Source organism: Magnolia sinica, chromosome 10 (assembly GCF_029962835.1).
Source record: "Magnolia sinica isolate HGM2019 chromosome 10, MsV1, whole genome shotgun sequence".
NCBI lineage: Eukaryota > Viridiplantae > Streptophyta > Magnoliopsida > Magnoliales > Magnoliaceae > Magnolia > Magnolia sinica.
The window spans coordinates 26,705,754-26,717,930 of record NC_080582.1 but is presented as its reverse complement, the minus strand read 5'-3'; the positions used below and the strand labels follow the sequence as shown (position 1 = coordinate 26,717,930).

Genomic DNA, 12,177 nt, shown 5'->3' with positions numbered 1-12,177 from the left:
CATTCTTTGGCTCATGTTCTTAATTGATCAGAAGAAATGAATGGATGGTACAGATGAAAAACATTAATCATGGTGGGGCCATAGAGTTTATGTGAGCAATTTGATCCTCTTTCCAAAAACCGTACCTATCAACATCAGTAAATACCAATGTACATCATCATTACTTGTTTACCACCATTTACAATTAACTAAGGCCATATACTCAACTTCCAAAAGGGGTTCTCCTGCAACTTTGGTAATGGCAAAAAACCTACCCAATTTGTTTTCGGTGATTAAGTTTTTTAGTGCCTATTTCGACGATTGTGTAATCAAATTGGGTTTGTGAAAGAATATAAAAAACATAACATATTTAGTAAATGTTTGAATTATGGTAAGTACTTCAGATCTATAACCATGTAAAATTTGAATAATCATCTATAAAATAAATAAAATATCTATAATTAGAAGTAGAAGTTACGGCATTAGAACGAAGTAAGTCAAAAGTCAATGCAGTCCGAGTTTCACCAGGAGGATAAAAGTATGGATGTGTTTAGACAATGCACATGTATCACACTGGACTAGGGTTTGAACAATCATAGCTTTGATACCATAAAGAAGAAGAAGAAAGGATATTATTTTCCATCTCGAATCTCTCTATTCATATTAGTAAAATATTCTAAAAATAATATCTAGTCCATATGATTACCCAATACGGTATAAACTCTAATAAACACAAGTTGGAGTTTGACTCAAAAAGACATTTACGTGTCATGCTTGCCCCTTTTAAGAATATGTGGGTCCTTCATATGTAAGACACTAAAATTTTGTTCGAAATCAAGGGTTTTGATGGAATACAAGCAGGTCATGCATCCAAGGCTACTACTGGAAAGTTGTTCTCAATTCTATGCAAAATTAAAGAATCCACTCTAGATCAACTAGAGAGATCTAAAACATTAATAATAACAGAGATAATTATGCTTTAGTATGAGAGCAATTTCCAATAAAGATGTCACATGATAGTTTGTTATTTTTTCAAAGATAATTTAAGTTTTCTTACAAACCCTTTTATCACTTACACTGTTGATCATCTCTTTATGTGTTTTAAGGGATTAAATCTTAATTTATTTAAATAAGAATATATTTACTACTAGATAAAAGCAACTATAATTTTTTCAAACATTTTATTACCAAAATACCCTTACAATTTTTTTCTTGACCCACTAGCATACCCCGGGTTGGTTACTTTGGCTAACTAGTGGGCACATGGATGGAACTTTTCATGAGATCCAGCTAACCATCAAGTAAGCCGCATCATGTTCACCCAAGAATCTAAAAATCATGATGATCCAAAACCCAAAACCCTAAGATTGAGTTTGGATTGAATTCTATTAGCATGATTTGAATTCAAGTTGAGCAAATTCGATCAGGTTGGGAAAAGTCACCTGTAATTAGGATGGGGTTAGATCGGGTTAGGCTCAGATGGTTTTAGTACAAAGAACATCAGGTTGGGCACATTGGGTTGGGTTGCATGATGGGTTGGGTTAAGGTCGAGTTGGGATAGGATTGACACTCGATCTAACCCAAATCCAATCCACCCAAGTTGCAACCCTGAGCCACACCATAAGGAACAATTTGAAGATCCATAGCTCGGATATGATGATCATTACACATGAATAGTATGATGTTGCCATTTTGTAATGGATTGCCGATTGCACGATTTTCTACCACAAATTGTAAAGAATGATGTTTTTGGGCGAGTCTAGACAGAGTGCTCCTTAACTCCAGCTGGGTGACCGCAATTCCTCTGTTTCACGTCGAACATCTGCCCAGAATCAATTAGGATTGTGCTCCGCTTCGTCTCGCCTTCCCTTCCCATGATCCCCCAAAGGTTACGCCTTTCAAATTCCTCAGAATGTGGACTGTTCATGCTTCTTTCTATCAGCTAATTCAAAAGGCATGGGAGGAAGAATGCTCCCCTCATCCAATGATTAATGTTCAGCTAAAGTTGAAAAAAACTAAACGATTGTTAAAAGTGTGGAACAAGGAAACTTTTGGAAATATCTTTCACCAGATCCAGAAAACTAAGGAACAACTAGAAGGAATCGACTTCAACATGCAATCTTCCCCCTTGGAAGATCTCTCCCATCAGTACATTGAAGTGAAGCACAAGTTTAACTAGCTTCAGCTCATAGAGGAGGTTTTTTGGAAACAAAAATATAGAAATTCTTGGCTTGAAGAGGGAGATAAAAATACTAAATTTTTTCATTCGTCTGCCAATGAAAGAGTTAGGAGGGTAGCCATTACCTCGATCAGAAATGTGGCCTAGGATACGGTCTCTTCTCTCCAAGAAATAAAAGCCAAAGCAGTCAGATTCTTAGAGGACCTTTTTAAAGCAGAACCCATCAGTTTCGATGCTGATTTCGTCCAAGCTATCCCTCAGGTCATTAACTAGATGGACAATGATGCATTGTTGGCTCCTCCATCGATGGAGGAGGTCAAAGCGGCGGCCTTTTCTTTGCCTAAAGATGGAGCCGTGGGTCCTGATGGCTTCTCGATGGCCTTCTATGGAACCTGTTGGGACATTGTTGGCGATGGCGTTCTTAAAGCTGCGATGGATCTGATGGCTGGGAATGCTCTCCCAAGAGCTTTTACCTCAAATCTCATCTGTCTTATCCCAAAGTCTCAGTTAGCTACTAGTTTTGCTGATTTTTGGCCTATAAGTTTGTGTAATGTTATTTATAAAATTTTTACAAAACTATTATCTAACAGATTAAGCTCTTTTTTACCTAAAATGATATCGCAGGAACAAGGTGCCTTCGTTCAGGGGAGATCGATAGCAGAAAATATAGCGCTTGCCCAAGTGGTGATTCGAGATATCAACAGAAAAGTTCGGGGGGGGGGGGGGCAATCTCATCCTCAAACTCGACCTTGAGAAAGCATACGATAGGGTGAGTTGGGATTATCTGAAATAAGTGCTCCTCAAATTCGGGTTCAGCCTGAGATGGATCCAGCTCATGGATAGCTGCTGGGGGAACTACTGGTTCTCCATCCTAATCAATGGAGAACTGAAGGGCTTCTTCAAATCTTACAGGGGTTTGAGACAAGGGGACCCCCTCTCCCCTGCTCTATTTCTTATTGCAATGGAGACTTTTTCAATGAATCTAAACCTTATGATCGCGAGTGGCGGCTATCAACCGTTTGCCATGCGTTGGTGTTGCTCCATCTCCTCTCATTTACTCTTCTCCGAAGATATTCTGCTTTTCACCAACGGAAAGAGGGAGTCACTCCTTCAGCTCAATCAGTTTTTGGCCTTATTTCAGGCAGTAACATGTCAAAAAATCAGCCACCGAAAGAGTAGTTTCATCTGTTCTAATGCTCTAACTCCAGCCAGGATCAGATCCACTGAGCAAATTCTCGGGTTTCAGAAAGCCAGGGATGAAATCATCTATTTGGGGGCCCCTCTTTGCTCGGGCAGAATCAGATCTTCAGCGTTTCAGTTTCTGGTGGATAAGGTGGACATGAAGACTGCTAGTTTGGCTGGTAGACTGATTTCTCAAGCAAGTAGATTCACGTTAGTTCGTCATGTTCTAGGCAGTCTCCCCATCCATATCATGTCAGCGATGCATATCCCGCGCCAGGTGATCGATAAGATTAAAAGAAGCTTCTCAAATTTCTTTTGGGGATGGGCTGATGGGAATAGGAAACATCATTGGCTGGTTTGGAAAAAGATTGCCAGACCCATCGAGGAAGAAGGGCTGGGTATTAGAAGATTGAAAGAAGTCATGAAAAGTCATGGATGCTCATCGTCTAAAGTTAGCTTGGGTAGTCAAGTATGGGGATCCTTCTGGTCCTTGGGTAAAGCTAATGCAAAGCAAACATATCAGGGATATCCATTCTAATGTCCTGTTACCTTCCTCTTCAAACACGTCGCTGCTTTGGAAGAGAGTTAGGTCCCTAATTCCTATCCTTTCGAAGACAGTTCAGTGGTTTGTTGGCTGCGGAGATCTAAACTTTTAGTCAGATAACTAGATGGACAGGGGCCCCCTCCTACACCTGCTTGACAGCCCAATTCCTCCCGAGCTGAAGGAGCTGCAGTTGAAAGATGTCCTAGGTTGCTCAAGCCCTCTCCCTCTCTCCTGGGTATTCTCCCTCCTCCCTCAACAAATAATTGACGATATATTCAATGGTGGCTTTACAAAATTTGACGAACCCTCTGAGTGCATCTCGCCGCTTGAATCAGCCTGAAAGCTGCTGAGATCCCCATCCCCTCTCATCCAATGGGCAAGGTGGATCTGGCACGACCCTCTCCCTCCCAAATTCCCCATATTCATGTGAGAGTTCTTCAAAATGCGATCCCCGTCGATAACAGAGTTCAAGCTAAAGGCATAGTCATTGCTTCTAGGTGTAGATGTTGCCTTGAAGATATGAATGTTACTCCACAAATGGAATCAATTTACCATCTCTTTCTATTTGGGCGTCATGCAAAAGCTCTTTGGGCTACGTTCGGTTTGATGTGTGGTGTCCCTCCTCTACTCCACAGCTTAGTTGAAGGCAAATAAAACCATTAGAGGAATGCATCGGCTCCAGGAGTTGCTCCAAACTTAGTCAGAATTCTGCTGTCAATCCTTATTCTTTGGGAGCTCTGGCACTCCAGAAATGGCGCAGTCTATGACAACTCTCCTACGATTATCAGGAGGTCTGAGGCCCGTGTCAAATGGTGGGCCAACCTGGTTATTGGAGCAAATAAAATGGGCACTATTGGCGGGACTCGCGGTTTTAGTCCCTTGAAACGGGTTGTTAATTAATATTGTGCTGCCTCAATCCTAGTGAAATGGAGATAGCCATCCCCTGGATGGGTAAACTTAAATGTTGATGGCTTGGTGCTAGGTAATCTTGGACCCTCAGGTGGGGGTGGCATCTGCAGGAACGACAATGGTGCCTTTATATTCGGTTTCACCGCGGCCAACGAGGTTAGTTCAAACAATATGGTGGAACTTCGTGCTATTCACGACGGGATGATTCTCTGTTTGGAGAAAGGTATGGATAGGATAATTTTCGAGTCTGATTCAAAATTGATGATTGATAGCCTCACAAATCAATCCAAGACTCCTTGGAAATGGAAACCTTGGCTGTTAAGAATTAACCGTTTACGTCGGCGGGGTAATTTTTCATTCACTCACATGCTCTGAGAAAGAAATGGTCCGGCATATGGTATGGCTCATGAAGGGAGCCTCCTTCAACATTCTGTGATTTATCTACATTCTTGGTCCCTTCCTCTTCTCGTCCGTGGAATGATCTTCTTGGATAGGGTCAGGCTAGGATCGCTTAGAACGACTGACTAACTTTGATGCTAGTTTTGTTTCTTTCCGTTTTTGGCTTCTCTTGTAGATAGGTGACACCAGTGTCCCCTTATGATAGGCCCTCTCAATTTTTGTTGCGAGGGGACCTGAAATATTGTGCAGAACCTTGTAAAGTCTATTCCCATCAGAAATGAATTTTCGGCTATCTTAAAAAAAAAAAAATTTGTTTTCTCTAATATTTTCTCTACATTTCAATCATGGACATTAACCTATATTTATAGCCTGTATTTGTATCCAAGTTTGGGATTTTACCATTTCAATGTGAAGAAACATTCTCATATTTAAATATTACCTAATTGCATGACTGAGTCTCTCTCCCTCTTGTTATCGAGAAGATCTTTTTCAACATAATTGTACTAAAAGCCATCTGGTCACACTTGTACACTTAGACAAGTGTCAACATTTCCTACTTGGTCATCATGTCGATAACATTTTCTAATATTTTTTTCCATTAATAAGTGGTTCAACTCATCGATTAATTTATTATGATGGTAACAACATCAACCATTTATGATGTACCAAAAAAAAGGATTACATATTTTGATTTAATAGTATATCTCAATTTTATCTAACCATGTGAGCTTAATTTGTCCAACATTGGTGGCTACTATCCAATGATTAATCAATTCCTTTTAATTTTACAGCATGTGATTAGTTTGCACATCACTCATGATTATTGTCTGGTGATCAAAGGTTATTTAGTCACCCAATCTTTATCTATCGCTCATCTTAGCATATATATATATATATAGAGTCATGCTCCCCTGCGCACCTACGCACGTGCGCACCTTTGCATATGTGTCATGGGTGTCTAATTTGAACGGTCCATGTGATGCAGAATCCCATAAAACCTCCTGAGACAAATTTTCACCCTGATCTAAAATTCTGGTGGGCCATAGCAAAGAGAAATGCAAATCAAGTGAGGAAACTGTTTTCATTTTTCATGGCCCATCAAAGTTTTAGATCAAAGTACAACTTGGTCCTAGGGGGTTTCATGAGGTGCTGCTTCACATGAACGGTTCATATTTTGGATCCACATCACGTATGATGGGTTCTCAAAAAAGTTCGTATGTAGTACCTATGAACTGGTTCGCAGGTGAGCATTTCCGTGTATATATATATATATATATATATATATATATATAGAGAGAGAGAGAGAGAGAGAGAGAGAGAGAGAATTATTATAATTAGCCTATCACATTCATAATAATTTATACCAAGATTATATCAATTACATATTGTTAGTGTAATGATTTTCACATCTTATTTGTCAATTATGTGAGTCCATGTGTCATCTAGTGGGTTAAGCCCTTGGAAGCTAAAGATGGAAGACATAAGAATGTGGAGCATCAAGGAGCAAAGAACATGTATATGAGGTGCCTTGATGACCGAACATTGACTCAAAATGACATTTTAATCTTATCCTAACCTTAATAGGTAAACCTCGTTAATTATCCCTTAGCCTTAGAAGCTTAATTAGAACATAATAAGTAAGGCTATAAGAGGTGCGAAGATGTCGTTTAATCGTATGTCTAAAATAACAGTTTTCGAGTGGTCCTCGATCCCATTGACAGGATGTCGATGGAACTTGAAGGAATCGAAGGACCATTCAATCCGATTAAAAAATCAGTCCAACAATCCAACAGATAAATTCCTAAAATTTCTTGATGGGATCGACGGATTGTTCGATCCTATTGAAGGACATTCGATCCCATCGAAAGGCCTTTCGATCGAATCAATAGAACCATTAACTAGTTATTTTATAGCTATTGTAAATCGATTTATTATAAATGGGCATTTGTTTTTTGGAAAAAATCATGAAATTTTGATGTCATAAAAGCCTTGGCAATTTCATGTTTATATCCCTCATTCTAAGCATGTAAACTAATGAGTTTCAAGTCATCTTCCTTAAAATTAACACTCTAATGGAGATTCCAACCTCCACCTTGAATATCAGCTTGAACTTCTAGAGTTTGGACCCAACCTTATTGTATATCATTTGTTTAAATCCTCTACAAGACCCAACTAAGTGAATCTTCTATGATTATAACCTTCCATTAGTTGTAGGAGATCTCACCATTCTCTAATCACCTTAGTTACCTCAATGGAACATTGCATGTAAGGTGTTTAATCTTGGAACTAAAGCATTAGCAACACCAACATCAACACTCAAGGGAGGATAAGGGGAGTTAATTGAAGCATGGGAGACAATCGATCAAGTGACCATAGAAGGCACTACAGAAATGGCTCAATCAAATAAATAAGTTGTCAATTGTAAGAATCCATACACTTATTCCTTGTATAGAATTAAGTATAGAGTTTGTAACCTAAACTCACGTAGGTTCTTATGTAGGACCCTATCGCCACTAACACAGGTGAGTACGTGTGTAAGTTCTTGTGTAGGCCACAACACGGGTGTGTACGTGGGTAAATCCTTATGTAGGCCACCGACATGGGTGTGTACATGGTAAATCCTTACATATGCCACTGACATAAGTGACTACGTGAGTAAATCCTTGTGTAGGCCTCTGGCAGGATTATACACTTGTATAGGTTAGAGGTGAACTTGATTTAAAACTTCTTGATAGTAAATATCAGTACACTCAAGGAGAGGGCATTTGCTCTGAGTAGAGTAGGAAAACTAAACAACTATACATGCTTATGTTTTTCATTGATTGAGTACAATTATATTCATGCTTATGTGATTGTTTAGTTAAATTATATGATTACTTGAATTGGATTGTATGTTAGGTACTTAACATGTAAAGCGCATATAAGCTCACTATAATGTTTATATACTAGTTGCTTAGTTTTTAGATCATTTGTAATTGATGTGATTGGACCCACCATTGGTTTGGAAGCCTTAGTGTTAATTGTCTTAATTAGTGTAATTGGCGTATTAGTTTAAATAAGCAATTGTATTTTGAATTGGCATAATTTTATTAGTCTTAATCACCCCCATTTAGGACACGGTCATTCATTTTATAGCTCCACCAAGCTTCCGCGTGCCGTAGTAGACTATTCTATGCATAGTTAGTAGGCCAACCACGAGTAATTTCAATTGGTATCAGAGCGGGTAGCTCTTGAAGGCCTTAATCACCTTGAGTTGATTCAAGCCTTGGAATGATGTCTACCCGATAAGGGTGTATCGTTGACAGGTCTAACTACACCTATTAGAAAGCTAGGATGAGAGACTTTCTAAAATCCATTGACCCTATGGTTTGGGCAATTGTAGAACAAGGATGGACTAGGCCCGTAAAACAAATCATGGTTGATGGTAGAAACATTAGCGCTCCCAAAAATAAATCTAAATGGAATGTTAATGAGAGAGCCTAGTATACCTAAGATGCCAAAGTTCTTAATGATATTTATTATATAATTTTTCTAGATGAATTTAAATGTATTTACACATGTGAAACAAGTAAGGAAGCATGGGATAGCATGGGATATATTGGAAGTCACCCACGAGGGAACTAGCACAGTAAAGATACTAAAGCTTCAACTCTTAATAACTCAATCTAAATATATTAGAATGAAATTGTCTGAAATCTTCATGGAGTTTTATTTTAAACTTAATGATATTTGCAACTCCATGTGATGTTATGGAGAGAAGATCCCGAATGGTCGTATATGTAGTAAAATACTTAAATCTCTTCCTTATATATTCACTCCAAAGATATCCTCAATAGAAAAGTGTAAGAATATAAATGAGATAAATATAGAAGAACTCTTAGGGTTTCTACGAACATATGAACTACAGTTTAAGACCCCCTCTAGAGTAAAGAAACTAGCTATTCTTAAAACATCTCATAGGTTTAGCATATGATTATTAATTGTGATAGTGATAGTTATGATAAGGATGGAGATGAAAAATTATCTAAAAAATTTAAGAAACTCCTTAAATTTAGTAGAGAGAAGAGTTGTGACAAAAATGGTAAGTTGGTTGAACTTGTGCATAAAAGAAAATTTTTCAAAAGATCGAGCGTAACCCAGTGTTCCAATTGTAAGGGTTATGAACATGATGTTACCAATTGTGTTAACAAAGTAAGATCCAAATGCAAGGCTATGGCGATAACTTGAGATGATATGAAGGAGTCCAAATTCGATTAAGGTGACTCCTCTAATGATGAAGACCTTGGACACTTATGTGTTCTAATGGCCTACACCATGATGTCCCTCCGTAGAGACTTGGGAGACCATAACACCTTAGATAGGTGACATTAGAAGTTCTCTTTGGGCTGAATTGTTATATAAGAGGATCAAGCCTCATTTATTGAATGCAATAGTTAAATGTGAGGATTCTAGCCTCATTAGTGGGACCTTATAGTAAAATCAAAGGATTTAGGCTCATCTTGTGCTTAATAGTAAAATTTAAGAATTATAACCTCATTTGTTTTTTAATAGTTTAGCTCTAAATGTACTTAATTTTAAATATTTCATGTTTATTGCTAGAGTATCATTGGTCATTTCTATTTTGATTGGTGTATCTCTTTAAATGACCATAATAAGCATGCTCCATATTTTAACGTTTATATACACCATTTATTTTTTTGTTATTATGTGTCTTATAATTGGTAAATCCATGACTTATGGAATTGTTTCATGCTATATTTTTATTTGCATATATATTTAAATTAGCTCTTTGTTAAATACTAACTAAAAGGGAGAGAAAGATTAAGTCACACTAAAACAAGTTAAAATCTATTTTGTATGATTGACAGGGGGGAGCATTGCAAGTGTTCTGTGTCTTAATTGTAATTAAGTTGTAAATTTATATTTGAAATATAATATTTATACTTGTTTTGGTATGTTATTGGTATGGACCATGACATTGTTGAAGTTAGGTTTTTTTCACATAATTGATAAAGGGGCATTGCAAATGTTATATGTTCTAATTGTAATCTAGTTGTAAATTTATATTTGACATGTACTATTTATACTTGTTTTGGTATGTTATTGGTATGGACCATGACATTGTTGAAGTTAGGTTTTTTCCACATAATTGATAAAGGGGCATTGCAAATGTTATATGTTCTAATTGTAATCTAGTTGTAAATTTATATTTGACATGTATTATTTATACTTGTTTTGGTATGTTATTGGTATAGACCATGACATTATCAAAGTTAGATTTTTGTTACATAATTGACAAAGGGGGAGATTAGTAGTGCACTGATTTGTGCACCTTGTTTGTCAATCATGTCAGTCCATGTGTCATGTAGTTGATTGAGCCCTTTAAAGCTGAAAACCAAAGACACAAGAGGATGTGAAACATCAAGGAGTAAAGAACATGTATATGAGGTACCTTTGTGACCCTAACCTTGACCCAAAATAACTTTTGAACGTCTAGATGATCCTAACTTTAATAGGTAAACTTTATTGATCATCCATTAGCCTTAAAAGCCTAATTGAAATATGATAAGTAAGGCTAGAAGTTGTTTGAAGCTGTTGTAAAAATGTATATCCAAAATATTAGTTTTCAATTGGTCCTCGATCCCATCGACAGGCTATCGATGTAACTCAATGGATCGAAGGACCACTCGAACTAATCGAAGAATCAGTCCAGTAACCCAACATATTAATTCTTGAATTTTCTCGATGAGATCGACAGACTCTTCGATCTTAACTAACAATTTTATAGTCATTGTAAATCGATTTCTTATAAAATGACATTCGGTTCTTAGGTAAAATCATTGATTTTTTGTGCCATAAAAGCCTTGGTGCTTTCATGTTCATATTCCTCATCCTAAGCCTTTAAACTAATGAGATCTAGGTCATGTTTCTTGAGATTAACACTGTAATAGGGATTCTAACCTTTACTTTGAAGTTGAGCTTGAACTCTACCATTTTTTATAGTTTAGACCCAACTTTATTAGTATATTCTTTGTTTAAATCCTTTAAAAGACTTATCTAGGTGAATCCCCTTGGATTACAACCTTCCATTAATTGTAAGAGGTTTCACTATATTCTCATTACCTTAGTCACCTCAATAAAGCATTGCATGCAATGTATTTAATTTTGGAGCTAAATTATTAGCAACCATCAGCATCAACGATCGATGGAGAACAATGATGCCTGATTGTAGCATGAGAGAGAATCGATCAAGGAACCCAATAAGGCACTACAAAATGGGCTCAATCATATAAGTTGTCAATTATAAGAGTCTATACACTCATTCCTTATGTAGGATTGAGTGTAGAGTTTGTAATCCAACCTCACGTAGGTTCTTGTATAGGAATGTATCACCATCGACACGAGTGAGTACGTGCAAGTCCTTGTGTAGGCCATTGACACGAGTGTATACGTGTGTAAATCCTTGTATACACCACCGATACGGGTGTGTACATGGTAGGTCCTTACGTAGACCACTGACGTAAGTGATTATGTGGATAAGTCCTTATGTACACCTCTGGCATGAGTATACTCTTGTATAGGTTAGATGTCAAACTGATTTAAAACTTTTCGATAGTGAATATTGGTACACTCAAGGAGAGTGTGTTTGCTAGGAGAGGAGTAGGGAAACTGAACCACTATCCATGTTTGTATTTGTTATTGATTGAGCATAATTCTATTCATGCTTATGTGATTGTTTAGTTCAACTATACGAATGCATGAATTGAATTTTATGATAGGCACTTAACTTGCAAAACACACACAAGCTCAATATCTTATTTATAAACAAGTTACTAGATTGGTAGATCATTTGTAATCTATGTGATTAGACTAATTATTGGCTTAGAAGCTGTAGTATTAATTGTCTTAATTAGTTTAATTGGTGTGTAAGTTTAATTAGAAAATTGCGTTTTAAATTAGCATAATTTTATTTGGTCATAATCAC

At 37.2% G+C, this 12,177-nt stretch overlaps 1 protein-coding gene across 1 annotated transcript in view; it reads right to left on the bottom strand.

The window, feature by feature from the left end:
• Nucleotides 1–12,177, bottom strand: part of LOC131258209 (tropinone reductase homolog At5g06060-like) — a 37,307-nt gene that overhangs the window by 709 nt on the left and 24,421 nt on the right. The window lies entirely within an intron of this gene.